The 17,746-nt window shown below is 46.9% G+C and overlaps 1 long non-coding RNA gene across 1 annotated transcript; it reads right to left on the reverse strand.

The window, feature by feature from the left end:
• Positions 1-247: 247 nt before the first annotated feature.
• On the reverse strand, positions 248-14,695 carry LOC109305629. The gene is made up of 2 exons (XR_002099657.1): positions 14,491-14,695; positions 248-614 (listed from the first exon to the last, which is right to left on the reverse strand). It is a non-coding gene; the product is annotated as an uncharacterized LOC109305629 (long non-coding RNA).
• Between the last annotated feature and the right edge of the window lie 3,051 nt (positions 14,696-17,746).

Raw genomic sequence — 17,746 nt, forward strand, 5'->3', positions numbered from 1 at the left:
CAACTGCCTTGCAGAGTAACTGCTGGAAATCTCCATTAAATAAATTATATGTGTCTCAATAGCTGCAGTAAGACAAATTCATACTTAACCCAATCCAAAACCCATTAACATCACTGGAATTGACTTCATCATGCTTTGGATTAGGCTCCTAAGCAGCCTTCGTAGCAAGTATGATTCATACTTTTATAGGGAAATTTCATTCTTGTTTAATATAAACTAGAGATAGGAAAAATAGCAACTTCATGCATATACCAATGGATCTTTTTATAATGTTTGGCGTAATAAAGCTGTTTAGATAAGGATTCACTTTCTTTGCTCAGTGATATCTATTATAGATTCAACTCCCCTTGACATGGAAACTGCATACACTTGGATGAATAGTTTGAAAAGTCCCGTAGTCCTAATGTCACTCTGCCATCTTTTGAAGTGCTATTTTATAACTTTCTAAAGCAATACAGCTGTGTGAGTCACCACAGATATCCTCATCACCCCCGGAGGCAGAGTACAGCAAGGGCCTACTCTTTTTTAGAAGAGGCATTGCAGTAACAGTGTGACATTTCCCCTGTTAAGCCTTCTCTCCCCAGGGATGCCAATCAGGTGTGCTCCAAAGTGCACTGCAAAAAAAAGTAAAAAAATACTGTTCAGCTATACAAACTATAAGGATAACAGAGACCAGTGATTAAGGCTAGGGGCAGACATTACACATAAACTGGTTTAAGATAAACCGGACTGAATGTATCAGACTTAACTGATTTAGGTCAAACCAGTTTACAGAACTTCTGTCCCAGACCCCTTCCTGGTTTAAGTTAATTGACAGTCCCCCAGCATGCTCTGCAGCCCTGGGCTGGGATGTGCTGTCTGGTCCAGAGGAGCAGGGTTGACACCACCTCTCTCCTCCCTAGCCTCAGGGCTGGAGAGGCACAGTGCTGGACCCTGCTGTGGGACAGGAGGGAAAGCCAGCTCTTGGTGGGGGGGTTTCCCCCAGCAATACACAGTCTCCCTGATGGGTGTTCTCAGTTGTATGTGCTGCGAGCAAACCCTCCACTCTTTAGATTGTGCTTGTACAGGAGAGTCTGGCCAGGGTGAGACAGGGGCTGAACTAGACACTAGAGCAACTCTGGAGATCCCTGCTAGCCCTGCTTCTCTGCAGCTCTCCCCATCCTCCCCCACTTCACCTCAGACCTAGGGCCAACGTCTGGCCATGCCCTCACCTTTTGGCTGCAGCAGGGGTCTGGCCATGCTCTCCTCCAAAAGCCTGGCCAGAGCTGCTTCCCCCCCACCTTCCAGGCACATCCCACTGGGGTCCCTACAGGCCAGGGTGGGGGTTTAAAGCCCTCCCCAGTCATACTCAGACCTCATGCATCTCCCTCCAGCCTTCGAGCCACTGGGGAAGGGAAGGGAGAGTTCTTTCTAGTGCCCTCTGGCTTCTAGCTTGAGCCACTGCAGGCATGTGGCGCATTTCTGGAATCAAAAGTGAATGTCTATTCACTTGCTTCTTAGTTCAATCTATACGGACTAGACCAGGGTGGGCAATATTTCAGGCAGAGAGCCACATACTGCGTTTTGGCAAGCCATCAAGGGCCGCATGACAGGGGCAGATAAATATTAATTTTCTGAATTTTTTTTAGGGGTCATGCAGGCCGGATAGAATAGGCTGGCAGGCCGCATCTTGCCCACCCCTGAACTAAACTTACCTCCAAAGACTGAATTGAAAAATGTACAGACCCTTTTTAAATGTCTGTACTTACCCTGTGTTTCACACCTGAAGTTCACATTTGACTATACATAAAATTTACAAAAGAAATATTGCTGTGGTAATTAACAGAGTCATTGAAAGCTGTTTCCCTGCTCTTTTAATTTTTCCCACAAATACTACAAATGAATACAAGAAATCAGTTTTTATGGCAAGAGGTAAAAATGGTGAGAAACATGGTGTCCAAGTCATCATCCCCTCACTGGCTACACACCCTTGACTCCACTGTTCACCTGCAGTGAAACTGAAGCAGGCCCAGAAAGGAGATGCTGACCCAAGGACTCTTAACCCCGTAAAGCTATTTTTAATTTCTAGTATTCTAAGAAACTGATCAATCTAGATTTATTATTGAAAATTAAGTGCAAAATGGAAACATTAAAAATTACTTTTCACTGTTTATATTTTCTTTAACTTTTCTTTTACTTGCCTATGATAGTCATTTGTAGCGAGTTGTGAGCTGGCTGTGCCTTTTAACAATGTTTTTCTCTGGTTGCTCATGTGGATCTTTTCTGCATCTCAGAAAAGCAACACATCTATAGATAAATACTAACATACTATAAATTTAATTATTCACATATTGTGCAGGATGAAATAAAATCCTCCAAGGAATACAAATGGGTGTGTATGTGCAGGTGTTGTGAAAAAACGATAAAATTCTGGCAAATTCAAAACTTACTTCCCTTTGTAAGTCATTCATGGGCCAATCCTATGTTCAGTCAGCATAGTAGTAATTTGCAATGATTGATATTAATATATTTCAACCTATGTCATTGCTTTGACTCTTCCCGGCTGACCCTACATGTGACAAGGTGATTTCTGTTTCCTAAATTCATAGCCAACTTTTAGAACATGAAGTTATCAAACAAGAAACAAGAGCAAATAATCAAGGACCAATTTTTTTCTCTAACTCTGTATCCAGACATGCAGGCAGGTGTGGTCTGTGGTGCTGCAAACCTGTTTGCAGTGCCATAAACTGCACAAGTTGCACATTAGCCAGTGCATGATGCTGCTAATTAGAAGCACCGAGGCAAAATTTCCTACAGGGATTTCCTGGCAGCAAAAAAAATTCCAGAAAAAAAAAAAAGTGGTGCAGCCCAGAAAGTGGTGAGTGCCAGGACAAATGCAGAGATAGGGGAGCAGGCAACCCAGGGCTCTCACATCTCTGCATGCTGTGAAGTCCCCATGCTGAGGCACCCTGGCCCCCAGCCAGGCTGCTCCCCTGTCTCTGTGTGACATGGCATGGGGACTTCACTGTGAAGCCCCTGCACTGAAGCTCCATAGAGCAACTAGCTGGGGCACAGGGTGCCTCAGCGTGGGGGGTGGTCCACCAACATGTGGAGATGGGGGAGCAGACAGCCCAGGTTCATGTTAGTTGTCTGCTCCCTGATCTCCACATGCCACTTCCCAACTGGCCAGGGCACAGGGCGCCCCAGTGCAGGGGATGGCTAGGCCCACACTGAGGCACCTGTGCTTCAGCCCAGCCCCCCCACGCCCCCCCCCCCAAAAAGCATGTGGAGCAGCAGAACAATGTGTCCAGCTGCAAAGCACACAGGCAGGGGCATGCACTGCAGCACAAAGTAGCAGCACAAATTTGTGCTGTTACTATTTGTGGGCATGCCCCTGCTCATGTGGACCCAGCCTAAGAGTTCAGAGGAATGGGTTTGAGCCTTGCTCTGGACTCATGTCAAAGGTTGTCCACAGTCAACCCAGTTGTAAATGGGTATCAGAAATTGGCAGGCCTAGACTGTGCTAGTCATGGCTGCTAGGTTTGGATAGGCCTATGACTCTGACCTTCCCTTTTTTTTAAACCTCAGACAGGGTGTTGATTTCATGCAAAAGTTCCAGAAGGCCTGGGTGGGAATAGCATGTAGACCAGTTCACCCAACCATATTCATGGCATTCCCCACAAGGCACTAAGCATATTGACACTGATCCTGAAAAGCAGTTGACCTGGCTCCCATGTTTGTAGGTTTTGAGCCAGCAAACTCAATCACCTGAAAGATTCGCTAAATTAGGGAGACCACCACAAAACGCCCCTGCCCACAACCCCTTTTTTCCCTTGACATATGCATGTAATAGAAACGTTTATAGTTGAGCTGTGTTATAATGCTGATACTGACTTCTTTTGCTAGTCACAAGATTAACTGTCCCTTGAAAGATATATTGAACCTGGCACTGCTTTAGCCAATATTTACCTCGCAGGTCAATAAATCTCAGAGTTGAACTCAATAGAATTCAATATCTGCTTAATATAGTTAGAATAAGAATTACTGAGCAGACGCATGAATACGATGGCGGTGTCTGATAACACCAAAGTCTGTCAATGGTCCCATTATAAATTTATATTTACAGGGGCTTAAAACTCACTGGCAAAACTTGTCCCAAGCTAAAAAAACAGTTGCCATCCAAAGTCACAACCGGGGATTAAGACTATTTTAAAAAAACTAATTTTCCAAAACACAAAAAAAAATTCATTTAAATGTTCAGAAATAAATTAATGTAAGTTTAGCAGGTTGGAAGCTTTATGGTATTTTATTACATTTTTACCCAAAAAATAAACAGACAACTTCTAATTAGAACTCCCACTGAATGGAAGAAAGACGAAACCATTAGTGCAAATGGTGTACCACATTGCTAGTTGGAACAAACTCTAAGCTAACAGGAAGGGAAACTCATTACCATCTGAAAGCTACTTGGCGATCTTCATGGAATGCATTGAGGAGCTCATCCCAGGGTAAAGTATGGCACAGTGGAGAGAAACAAACTGGACCAAGTGCTTGCAAACCACAAAAACTCTATACCATGGTCCTCACTGATTGGCCTGGTGGGTAAGTGTTCATATAACAAAAGATTCTAAACATGAAGCTCACCACTCCCACGAGCAGGAGGCGGTGCAGGCAGCTCACCTCTGGTGAGTTAGAGTGGCAGGTAGCAAAATAGTGGGACTGGACCTGCATAAACCACCCTGTGATCACTGTGGCTCAGCCACTGCCAGCAGGTACCCAGGCCATGAGTACCTGGGGGGGCTTCTTTGGCCCACAGCTACAGGATTCTGGAGTACTGTGGGGGACAAAGGGGGACTCAGCATCCAAGCTTGTCCAAACAGGTGGATGCCCGTGGAAACTTCAGAAGCCAGTGGGGTGTATCCAGCTGCCTTTGTGTTGCAGGTAGAGGACACTGGAAATTTCCAGGCCAGGGCATAAACAGTTGCCCAAATCATGGGGTATCTGCTGAAAGGCCCTGGCAAGTTTGAGGCTGTGGGGGTGGCCTGACCAGTGGAGCCTTGGTCATGCTGAGCAAGGGCCACATCAAGCTGCAATGAGAGAAAGAGCCATGCATTGGGACCTGCACCTATGCATATCCACCATGTCCCGGGGAGCCGGAACGGGATCCACCCGCGACAGTGGCGGAGCCCGAGCGGGACATCTGCCGCTTGTTTACGCCGGCCAGAAGTTGGCGCCGGTGCCAGCAGTCAGATGCCGGCGATAAAAGCGGCCGCCAAGGAAGGACGGCCGCGGGATACAGGGAGGAGCCTCACACCCGCCGAGGCAGAGGATCCCAGGGTGGAGCGAGCTGGCAACCTTGCAGCCACCAAGGACGAGGCCCCCAAAGGGGGACGGGCCCCGAACCCCTCAAGAGGAGGGTCAAGGAGGGCCTGGAACGGATGAGCTGCCACCCGCCCGGCCTGAGGGATAAAGAACGGCAGCCGTAGCCAAGCGGCTGACCTCCCTGAAGGTGAAACAGGGGACCCCGACAGGGAGCTGGAGCCTACCCAAGCAGAGGGGAGGACATCAGCGGCGGCCAGCCCCAGCATGACAGGCGAAGAGTGGCAGACGGACTCTGAAGACAAGGGATCCAGCAGCGAAGAGTTCTGGGACTGCGAACCGGAGGCGCGTTGGACTTACAGTTCCGGGGTTGGGGCACTGGCACCGGAAGGCGGTACCTTCAGGGAGGATTGGGCCCGGGAGGGCGCCGAGGTGGCGCAGTCGGGCGGAGGCCGTTGTCGGCCACCTATGGCCAGAGACCAAGATAAGGGTTGCCCGTAGGGGACCTAGGAAGGTCCAGACTAAAGACCTAGCTAGTAGGGTTGTGGAGACCTAGCTTTAGTGTTCAGATTCTTTTCCGTTAAAGGAGGAACCCCGGTCAAGGAGTATAGCCAGGGAGTTCTGGCCAGGGGCCCATAGTGGAAACCCCGTCTTGGCCAGGACCCAGTCCCAGGACACCAGGAGCCCAAAGATAAGAGTCAGCTGGGCCGCCGAGGCGACTGGCCTCGGGACAGGGAGCCAGGACATCTGTTAGAAGAGGACACCTGAGGAGGTGTGAGGTCGGGGTGCAGGGGTGGCGGAGCCCCGCAACTTGACCACTGGGGATCCTGGGCTGTGGAGTGACCTGGAACCGCCCTACTGAACCTAACAACAAGTCGTGGTGGGTGAGAACCAGGGCAGGGACTGGATGACCTAACACCTACTCCGAGTCAGCGGTATCCCAGGGTAAGCAGCGAAGGCCCTTCATCCTCAGGCGGCTACCCATGGGGAGAAACCCCCCTCAGTCCGGCGGTCACACACCACTTCTTCCATCCATCCATCCTTCTATCCACCCCCTTGCAGTCAGGCCCTCACCCACCCATAGATACTGACATCCAACCAGCACCACTGCAGACCATGAAACCCTGTCTGGTCCTCCTCCACTACCCAACCCTGGTCATACAATTTGGACTATAGGGAGTTGAGGGATCTCATCACCATCTGGGTTGAGAAGGAAATGCAGCACCAGCTCCAGAAAGGGCACTGGTACAGGGATGTCTCTAAGCAGATGCAGGCATGGGACCACAAAAGGAAGTGTGAGCAGTGTTGCACCAAAACTAAGTGGATGAAGATCCAATATAAGTGCATGAAGGATACCAACAAAAGGCCTGTGGCCCAGAAGCAGACTATGCCCTTCTATGAGTAGCTGACCCACTTCCTCACAAAGGACAGGGTTATTGAGACTACACACACCTAAGGCACCACCAGTGGGTAGGAGGAGTAAACAGCAGGGACTCCACTAAAGGCAGAGGCGCAGGGGACCCTGGGATGATGGGACAACAGGGTGACCAACAGTAGGTCCCCGGGGGCCACAAAGCAAGACATCAGCTGCTGGAATCAGCCCACAAGTAGTCTGCCCCATTGGTGTTTGTCTACACATCATCACAGGATGTGGGAGCCAAGTTGCACCTGTAGTTGGACCTGAGTACCCTTGACATCTTCTCAGGCATGGCCAAGAGCAGGCAGCATGGCATGAAGAGGGCAGGGAGACCTCCAACACTACAGATGTTGCAACCCAGGACCTGAGCCCTGAGTCTGTGGCCTCCACCTCCTGGAGGCCCCCGCCCCAAGTCCTTAACCCCACGGACCATGGCTGAGCAAGTAGGCCATAGAACACTGTTCCCCACACTGCTGCCACATGCATTCCAGACACACTCCTCCACCTTGCTGCCCTCTGCAAGACATGCGGAGCTCCCCCAGTCTCCACACTACCAGCACAGTGGCCACTGATGCAGCATGACCCACACAACCATGGCCAGCCTTCCCCTACACTTCTGATGATGACTCAGTGCAGTCTGGGAAGGTATAGTTCACCCCTGCTCTACGCAGCTTTGAGAGGAAGCCAGGCACTGGGGAAAAATGGAGGGAAGCAGGGGAAGAAAAAGGAGAACAAAGAGACCCACAGCTGCTACAGGCCTTCCCCAAGTCACAGCCCTTTTTCACACCATTGTGGCTGAGAAGCCCAGAAGGAATTGTGGGAGGGTGAATCACCCCACCTGATCACTCAAAGCACAGGGCCCAAGACTGCTAAATGCTCAAGAGGTTTCTGTCTTTGAGTACTGGACAGACCAGTTACCTGCACCCCTCCTCCTCCCTTCCTCCCATCCTGGACCACAGCCAAGGCACCAAGACCCCACCCACTGGCCTTGCACAGCTAGCAGCCCATCTTCCGTTCCATGGGTGACTCATGCCGCCTTAGTCAGGGGGGCACATGCCCCCCTCGTGACCAGTTCCACTGAGGATCTCTCACAGCCAATCCTGTCAACCTGGGGAGGGGTCCCCTGCAGCCAACCTTGCTGCCCCAACCCTGCAGCCAATCCTACAATGGCCGATCACTGCAGCCAATCGCTGCAGCCACTTCTGGGAGTGGCTGCAGCAATCGGCCAGCGGTTCCAGTGGGGGCACCAGTGCTCCAGCCTGATCCCCCACCCATCGCCTAAGCAGTGGGCACGGCCAGTCAGGGGTTGCACTGGTGCTCTCAGGGGATGCACGTGTACCTCCGTGCACTTGCTATGCATTGCCACTGTCCCATTCTATGAGAACATAAATCTGCCTTAGTCACACTTTGCTGCCCTATCTGTCAGGGTCAAGCTCAGCTCCTGGGAAAACTGGAGCTTCTTCCCAGCTGGCCAGAGAAGTGGTACTGAGCACCACCCCACCCCCAAGCCTTTGTACTCACAGAAAGGCACTAAGAGAGTTTATTGAGCTCTGCAGGCACAGTGTAAAAAAAATAGGTACTAACACAAGCATTCAGTGCTCTACCCCAGTTGTCAATGCCACAGGCCCAGATGGCAGAGAGGACATCAACATCTATGAATAGACAAGCTGGATGAAGCAGCTGGCCAGAACATGCTGGATGACCAAGCACACGGCCCAGATGACCTCTCTAGCCATGAACCTCCCCACGCTGAAGTGACTGACAACATAGCAGAGACTGCTTCATGACAGTGATAGCCACCTACTTCTCTGGAGTGAGGGGTGGTTGCATGCTGATGTTCTGGTGTGTGATGCGGGGAGCCAGTCTGAGGGGAAGAGGAGTCCAGAACAGCTGGATGCACTTTAAAGAAGCCTTACTGGGGTGCAGGAACAAACCACCCAACGTTCAGGAAGACAAGGAAGCATGACAGAAAACTAGCTTGGCTTAGCAGGGAACTCTTAAACTAAATCACAAAAAGGAAGTTTATAAGAAGTGGAAACTTGACAAGCAACTAAGAAGGAATATAAGAGTATTGCTCAGGCATGCAGGTATGAAATCAGGAAGGTCAAAGTGCAATTGGAGTTGCAGCTGGCAAGGTATGTGAAGATTAACAAGAAGGGTTTCTACAAGTATATCACCAACAAGAGGAAGATCAAGGAAACTGTGGGTCCCTTAATGAATAATGGAGGCAATCTAGTGGCAGATGACCCTGAAAAGGCTGAAGTACTGAATGCCTTTTTCACCTCAGTGTTCACAAGAAATTTCATGAGGTTCAATAAGGACAAGGTCAAGGTCCTGTACTCAGGACAGAAAACTCTCATGCACCAGTACAAGTTGGGAGTGGACTGGCTAAACAGGAAAGGACCTGGGGGGGGGGGGGGCGTCATTCATCATCATCATTAGCAGCCATCAGGTCTCAGGAGACCATGGGGATTGCACCTTTGGTAGGCTACCAGGTACCACCACAGTTTCTTGAGTTACGGAGAAGTCCAATGAGCATCAGGCAGACCCTCCGGCAAGTTGCACATACAAACTTGGTTGAGATTGTACTGGCATACTGAGTACTGTTTTGTCTTGCATGCCTCTTCTCTAGCTCATCACTGACCCTCTCCATCTTGAAGCAATATAGACCCCGTTTCACAATGGTTTTCCACTTGCAATACTCCAAAGCAATTGATTCCCAGTGTCAGCCATCAATGCACAGCTCACACAGGTTTTTCTTACAGAGGCCAACAAAAGAGTCTAGGCCATCCAAGTTGATGTTTGCCAGTGGCCAGATCACCATATAGTATGTCCTTGAAGATTTGCCCACCACATGGTTCACATGACCTAACCAATTAAGCCCTCTCTGCGTCAGAAGCAAACACATACTGGTTATACTGGCCTCTTCCAGAACAGCAAAGCTAGAGATTTTATCATGCCATGTTATGCCCAGGATACAGTGGAGACATCAAAGTTGGAAACTGTTCAGTTTTCTTTCTTCCTTGGCATACGAAGTCCACGTTTCATTGCTATACAATAGAAAGCTAAATAAGCAAGTGCTGTAGATGGACATCTTTGTTGACAGAGTGAATGGTCTGTTTTTTTTAACTCTCTTTTGAAGTTTAGCCATGGTGTTGCTTGCCTTTCCAACGTGAACATTAATTTAAACTTTCAAGCCAAGATTTTGCAAATTGGTGGAGCCTAGGTAAGTGAATTTTTCAACCACTTCCAAGTATCCAGGTTGAAAAAAAACAGAGGGTTTTTCCATCTATTAACTTATCTGAGAAATCCTATGAAATATGAACTTTCATTTCTACCCAAGAGAACTTTTACAATCTTTTTTTCTGATGCCTGATGAAGGGTGTTTGTGCCCGAAAGCTTGCAATTAAAGATTTTTTTTGCAAACATTTTGTTGGTCTAATAAAAGATATCACCTCTGTCCACAAGCCCCGATTGCTTCAACCACTTCCAGGCTTTCATAATTTATTCTAACTTTGGGAAGTCAGTCAACTTGTTGACCCATGACTACTGTCTTTAGGCTAATTGTCAGAACGAAATCCTCACAAGCACAAAAGTCTATCCACGAGAGGTTGAAGTCCTGCTTCTGAATGACTAATAATTGCTGTGTCATTGGCAAAGAGTATTTCACAGACAAGAACTTCTCAGGTTTTTGTTTTCACTTTGAGACTAACAAGGTTAAACAGTTTCCCATTGGATTTTGTCTGAAGGTATACTCCTTCTGAACAGCCACTGAATGCATATTTGAGTAGGACAGTGAAGAATATCCCAAAAAAGCATCAGAGCTAGGATACAGCCCTGTTTCACATCACTCTTGATTTCAAATCCTTCCAAATGTGACCCAAATTGTACCATTCCACACATACTTGATGATGTTGAGGAAAAGACTTGATGATGTTCAGGAGCTTAGGAGGGCAGCCAATCTTCTTCAGGATTCAAAACAAACCATCTCTGCTGACGAGATCAAAAGCTTTGGTGAGATCAATAAATGCTATGTACAGAGATTTCCTTTGTTCATGGCACTTTTCTTGTAACTGTCTCAAGGAGAATATCATATCCATTCTGGCTCTACCACATCTGAAACCACATTGAGACTCAGGGTAGGCTCTGTCCACAAGGGTCTGCAGTCTTAGCAAGACAACTTTGATGAACAGCTTCTCAATGATATAAAGTAAGGATATACCCCGATAGTCACTCATATCACCTTTGTTTTTGTACAGTGACAATGCTTGCATCCTTCATGCCTTGAGTAACTTTACCTTCCCTCCAACACATACATATTAATTCATGCAGATGGAAGAGGAGGACAGATTTCCCATACTTAATAACTTCAGCCAGTACACAATCCAAACCTGGGACTTTATCACAAGCAAGCTGATCAATGGCTTATTCTACTTTGTCTATGGTAGGTTCATGGTAAAGCACTGTCAGGGTTGAGAGGTCTCTCCCCAAACACCCCATGCAGCTGGGAGTTACACTAGACAATAAGCTGAATACAAATCAACAGTGTGCCCTTATTGCCAGGCTAACAGCATATTGGGCTGCATTGGTAGGAGTGTTGCCAGCAGATGAAGGGAAGCAATTATTCCCCTCTATTCAGCACTGGTGAGGACACACCTGGAATACCATGTTCAGTTTTGGGCCCCCCACTACAGAAAGGATGTGGACAAATTGGACAGAGTCCAGTGGAGGGCAATAAAAATGATGAGTGAGCTGGGGGGCATGACTTCTGAGGAGAGGCTGAGTGAATTGGGCTTATTTAGTTTAGAGAAGAGATGACTGAGAGGCGATTTAATAGTGACCTTCAATTACCTGAAGGGCAGTTCCAAAGAAGATGGAGCTAGACTGTTCTCAGCGGTGGCAGATGACAGAACAAGGAGCAATCGTCTCAAGTTGCAGCAAGGGAACTTTAGGTTAGATATTAGGAAGAACCTTCTCACTAGGAGGGTAGTAAAGCACTGACACAGGTTACCCAGAGAGACTGTGGACTCTCCATCCTTGGAGGTTTTTAAGACCAAGCTAGACAACCCCTTGGCTGAGAAGATCTACTTGGGGATGGTCCTGCTTTGAGCAGGGGGTTGGACTAGCTGACCTCCTGAGTTCCCTTCTAACCTTCATTTTCTATGAGTCAGCTGGGTGACAATGTCCATGAGGTGGCCTGGTGCATAAAAAATGTCTGGACCCACTGTTTTTTTTTTCCCCAGGTGTCCAGGAAGATCTGTTTTCACCAGTCACTGCTAGCAGTGCAAGCCCAGAACTGGTACTTGATTGTCTAGAAGGTGGAACAACTTAGCATTCATGGAGTCCTGGGTAGCCTCGTCCTCATCAGCTATGTGAAAGCCAGTGGCTCAGTCCAAGACATCTGGCAGGCACAGAGTATGGTGGGTAGTCCCATGTGGGACATCTGTCTGCTGGCTTGGGGCACACACCACATGCCATGGTGACCAGTTGCCGCATCACGTCCAAATGGGTGCACATAATGTCCCATAGCCCCCAGTGAGAGTTATTCAGGGTGACAAGCAGGACATGCCACATCCTGAGTCTCCCTGTTTGGGCACAGGTGGCTGGACACCATGGCAGGATGCAGGCAGGCTCAGATGCAGAGGCATGTGCAATTCACATCGGAGGGTAGTTGCTCTGGGACTTTTCCAGTAGTTCAGGGCTAGGCATAGAGGAAGGTCTATGGTGACACATCAAGTGGGTGGGGCATTTTTGCCCAAGCCTGGCAGCCAATCGGGGGTAGTCTATGTGTTCCACTGTGCTCAGCAGTCTTCTGCAGTGCAGGAAGCCCACAGGGCATGCTGGGAAGTGTGCAGGAGTACACTCAACCTGCTGGCTTGAGCCAGGTCAGGTAATCCATGTGCTCCCCACACCCCCAAGGTTAGCTTGCTATTAATCTAACCTAGGCCTCTTACAGAAAAATCTCATTAGTTGGATCTCTTCTTCCTTGGGCTTTTTGACCACCTGTACTTAGCCTATGGTGGGTGCATAGGTTGAAGATGGGCTCAAGCCATAAAATACAGATCTCAAAAGCTAAAAAGGATGTTTTTGGTTTAATCTAAATAGGCCTTTGCAGATCTTGATCTGTGCTAGGAACACCCGCAAAGTTCAGGCTTACTCCACGGAGTTTATTTGGATCAGTTCACACTGCTTTAGCAAGCCAACCCTGTTTTAGGGACTGTAAGTTCTGCGCTCAGGGCACAGGTTTCCTTTTTAACAAAGTTATGCGTTTAGCGTTAGCTCAAGTTTGTGACAAATAACTGCTGAGGTTCTTGGCTAGTGAGAACTGAGCTCTGTCTAACCAGACATGCAACTGAATCCTACTGGCATAAATTTTTACCTGTTCATATTTTAAGTCCTCTCACAGTAACAAATTATCGCAGAGGTCTCAAAGCAGTGGGTGATAGGCAAGTCTGTATGATGTATGCATTAGCTGCAAGCATTTTCATCTCATACATCAGGTACGTTGTAAAAATATTCAGGGAGTGACATTTATCCCTTTGTCCACTGATAAGGTTCATAGCACAGACTTCAGCTGCGTTGCTTGGATCCATGCACAAGCTTCCAGAAAATAATTCAGGGTGCATAGCTCCACAGTTTTAGCCAGATCTAGTCAATGTTATTCAGCACAAACTTTTAAGAGAGAGTTCTGAAATTACCACTAGCTTTTCACTCTCTTAATACTAATAAACAAATGCTTATAACTATTGTAGAACTCCACTACCCTCACTGGGACACAGGAAAGACTTCATTTCTGCAGGATTGCCTGTCATGTCTCGGTTCATTTATATCGTCCAGTTCTTTGCTTGACTCTTACTCGGAGCTCTACTACATATTCCACTACTGCTTCCCTCCCTGGCAACCTCATGCAGAGGGATTTAGCTAGTAACCTGAAAATAAGGGACAAGTGGACAGTTAGTTTCCAGGAACAAGACAAGTTTCAGTATGGGGCTATTATTTAGGTAGATATAAGGTGGTAAAAAAAGTGAATTCTGGATACCACTGCATCTTTAGGGAAGACTGTCAGAGATAGACATAGGAGGCTGACAAAACTTAAGGCTGATGTTGTTTGTTAGGACTCTTCACATTTAGTATCCAGTCCACTCTTCACTCTTTTACCAGAGGGAGAAAGGGACATTTCTATGCTGTTTATTATGGTTAAACATAAAAACTCTGAATAGATTTTTCTAGTCAGTTAACCATATTCTTGAGGGAAAACATAAGGTAGAATAATTATTAAAGAGCATTCTCAGTAATACTCACATCTTTATTATGTCAGCCCCATGCCAAAAAAAGAAGATTTATAGTAAAAGCCACTTACATTTTTTTCTTCACAGAACCAAGCCATCTGCCTCAAATACACTATCAGCCTCTCCGTTAGATGAATTTACACATATTTTAAAGCCCCGGAGTAACTATTTGAATGGAAATTGGACACTGCTTGTCATTTGCAAAGCTTTCTTAACCAGAGAGGCTTCACATTTGTTCAATTAAATGTGTGCATGTGCAATACACTTTATGAAATTTATCCTGAAACAGTGAGGACTGGAATAATATTTGAGGCAGATGGTACAGCTGCCACATTGAGAGAGCCATCTTGGCAATATATGAAGGGATTGAGGGGAATGGGAATCAGGAATCAAAATATCACACTATTAAGAATATTGTCTGTATAAATCAGCAATGACCAAATGTTTCCAGTTTCCTTCCCCTATTCCACAAATATTGAAATTCACTTAGGTTTATCCAAAGAGAATTTGTGAACTGAATCCAAGAAGCCTTGAATATATGCAGGATTTGCTGTTTTGGGGATTCCCTTCCCCCCTACTTTAAAACCCGAAAGGATCTGCAACATCTTTTTCAGATCCTTGCTACAACAACTGCATGCAAAGGGAGCACAGGAAAGTGGTTCAGAGGCTGAGAGTACCCAAGAGAAAGGAAAAATGCATCCTGCAAAACAAAATAGTCATGATGCAACAGATATTGGCACCTTTACCAATCCTCAGGTTGCACCTTCAAGGCTTGCAATTAAATCCTGGCAAATGGACAGACATAGGAAATTAAAAACCCTCCCACAAAACCTTCACCCATTTCCAAGTCTTTCTGGAGTACAAAAGTGCTCAGGTAAATAGTTCTTTGGTCTTTTTTTTGCCTTATTAGAATTGGAAATGTCAGATTACGAAAGGAAAAGGACATATGAGGCATTATTGCCCATTAGAACTGGATAGGAATGCACCTGACCCTTTCCTGGAACTGCTTTCTAGGCAGCATCCAGCCTGGTATTACAGACTCAGTATTTCAGATGAGCAATATATCCTAAATACACCAATAAATAGTGTCTCCCTGCTCTCCCCATTTTAAAAAAATAGAGAACATATGGAAACAGACTGGAGTTCTGGTCAGCCTGCAAGTTAAAAATTCACTCCTGGTTTCACTGGTTGGATGGTAGGGAAGCTTTTTTTTTTTTTTTTTTGGAGAGAAAGAGCCCCTGGCAGGTTAAGAATGAAGAACCTTACTGCATACAGTACTCTGGTCTCCTGTCCGAATATTGGCTGACCAGAAGCTGAGCGTAAATCCATGATCCCCCACTGAGATACCGATTAGGCTTCAACAGCCACAGAAGCTACAAGATGGGAAACGACTAAGCAAAAATACAAGATCCTGAGAATGCTTTGGAAAGGTCTTTAAAAACGGTATCAATTTGCCTCCACGCCTCTGCTTTTTTTCCTTTCCTCTCCTTTGTCAGTGCCTCTGTCTCCCTTTTTCAACCTATTTTTTCCTTCCACACAAATGCCTAAAAACAGAATTCTAGGACGGTCATTGCTGGCATGCATCTTTGCTATTACCTAAGTGGCCATTTTTCAGCCCTCTACACACCCTTGTTACCCTTACGCACCCAGAGGAATTCTGTTCCTAGACAAATTGCTCTGTGCATTGTGCGCAATATAGTTAGTCATGCAGAGTGAAAATATGCAGTAGCAGCCACGTACCTGCTGGGAAAAGCACCAGCCTTAAATACCTGCAAATGGAATCAATCAAAATCCACGTCTACTGGATTTGGACTGAGAAACAAAGAAGGGTTAGGTTGGTGTGTCCTTCTTCCCTCTTTTCCCCCATAACTCCATGGCTAGGGTTCTCATCTGGAAAACTGGCAGCCCTGGGCTCTAGGCCAGAGGGAGCTTGAGCTTGGATGTCCTCGACTTCCCAGAACAACACTAACCACCACACCCCAGGTCAGCCATTATCCAATGCCTTCTCTGATGCTCCTTTGGAAGCTGTCCTAATCACTCAGTTATCTGGGGGAAAAGATGGGAAAGCATTCACTCACTCGGTCGCCAGGCTGCATGATTTCATAGTCACACCTATGCACATGGGACTACACTTCCAGAAACAGAATTACTTTGAATGCCTAAGTGCCAAAAATGGCCTGAAGATAATCTGCATTTTCTTTAATGCTCTGCGAATTATGACAGTAAAACGCACTAAGGTGTGGGTTTAGTGGCACATTACTTATAGAAAGGGTTTTTTTCCAGTCCTTGCTCTTTTAGCAAGTTCTTCACACACACACCCCGCAACCTCTCCTTTCCTGCTGGTAATACTATGTAAGATATGCCTCAGGGCACAAGTTTCTAATAATGTTCTACTCTTGCTTCCCAAGCATTTATAACAATTGCAGCAGCAATTTTCAAATAATAAAAAGTAAATTCATAGAACTCAACCTTTCCTTTATTTGTGGGGAACTTTGGCCATGCTGAAGTTATTGCAAACTATATCACTGCTAGGAAATGTCTTTAGTTTTTAACTACTGTCTCTTATAACTCAGAAGTATGCACTGCCGTAAACACCACAATGCACTAGAATGCTAGACAAGCTATGAAAAGTAAGCATCTCCCCTTACTCATTTATGTCCAGGCTTCATTTTATCTCCATTTTAAGGGCCAGTATCTGGCAGATAATCTCTAATAAAACCGAGTCAGCTGTGCACAAGTCAGCTAACTCTGCTTGGTTATTTTTGTACTATAGTAAATATATTCGCCTGCCCCAACATGTAAATACTCATGATAAAAAGGCAAAAGGCTCAGGAAACTCAGAGAACAAACTCATAGAGCATCTAGAGCAAGGATGGCCAACCTGTGGCAGGCATGCCATGCCATGCTACGCCACGCCACAACTGGCACAAGCAGCCTCTGGGTATGGCAGAGAGCAGAGCAACAGATAGGACACAACGCAGAAAACAGAACAGCAGATCAGGCAGGGGAAGAGGATTGGAGTCTCTCTTGGGGAGGAGGACACTAATTTGTGGAGCACCTACCAGAAAGAGTTAGCTGGCACTGCTGACTGCCTGATGCAAGAGGGGTTTGTTCCTCATGGAAGCATCCAGGGAATGAAGCCTTGGAACTGGCCTTAGATTTGGGGACCATCTGGGCATCAGTAAGAAGACCTGCCCCCTTGTGCATCTACAAGACCTGTCCTCCTAACTCTCAGTCCATGGCAGCAGATCTGCTGTTAGGTCCTCAGGCATACACGCACGGTACTTTCTGTGTGACAGGAATGGGACATGATGAGAAGGAATGAACCTTGTCTTTATCTAGGATGATATTCACCAGTTCACCAACAGAGCACTATACAAAGCAAACTACGGTATGCTTCTGTCCTGGCAACCCCTCCTTATCCTTCCTCTTCACACCCCCACCCACCCCCAACTACCCCAAGTATATGCTAGCCACATCTATGGTTCTGCAAAATCTTTGTGGGGGAAGGAGGTAGAATTAATAGCCTCTCTTCTGGCCACACAGATCCCACCCTACTCATTCCTATTCATTTCCACTTGGCACAAGCAGTGCTTTCTGACAGGGCAGGAAGCAGCAGAGCAGGACAAAAGGTTGTACAGCTGGGGCAGGGCTCCAGCCTCAAAGGGGCTCTGGCCATTCTCAAAGTGAGGCAACCCCTGGGACTGTCCCAGGCTGGGATATAGGGCCCCAGGAACAACAG

Source organism: Crocodylus porosus, unplaced genomic scaffold (genome assembly GCF_001723895.1).
Source record: "Crocodylus porosus isolate Cpor-Errol unplaced genomic scaffold, CroPor_comp1, whole genome shotgun sequence".
In the NCBI taxonomy this organism is placed as follows: Eukaryota; Metazoa; Chordata; order Crocodylia; family Crocodylidae; genus Crocodylus; species Crocodylus porosus.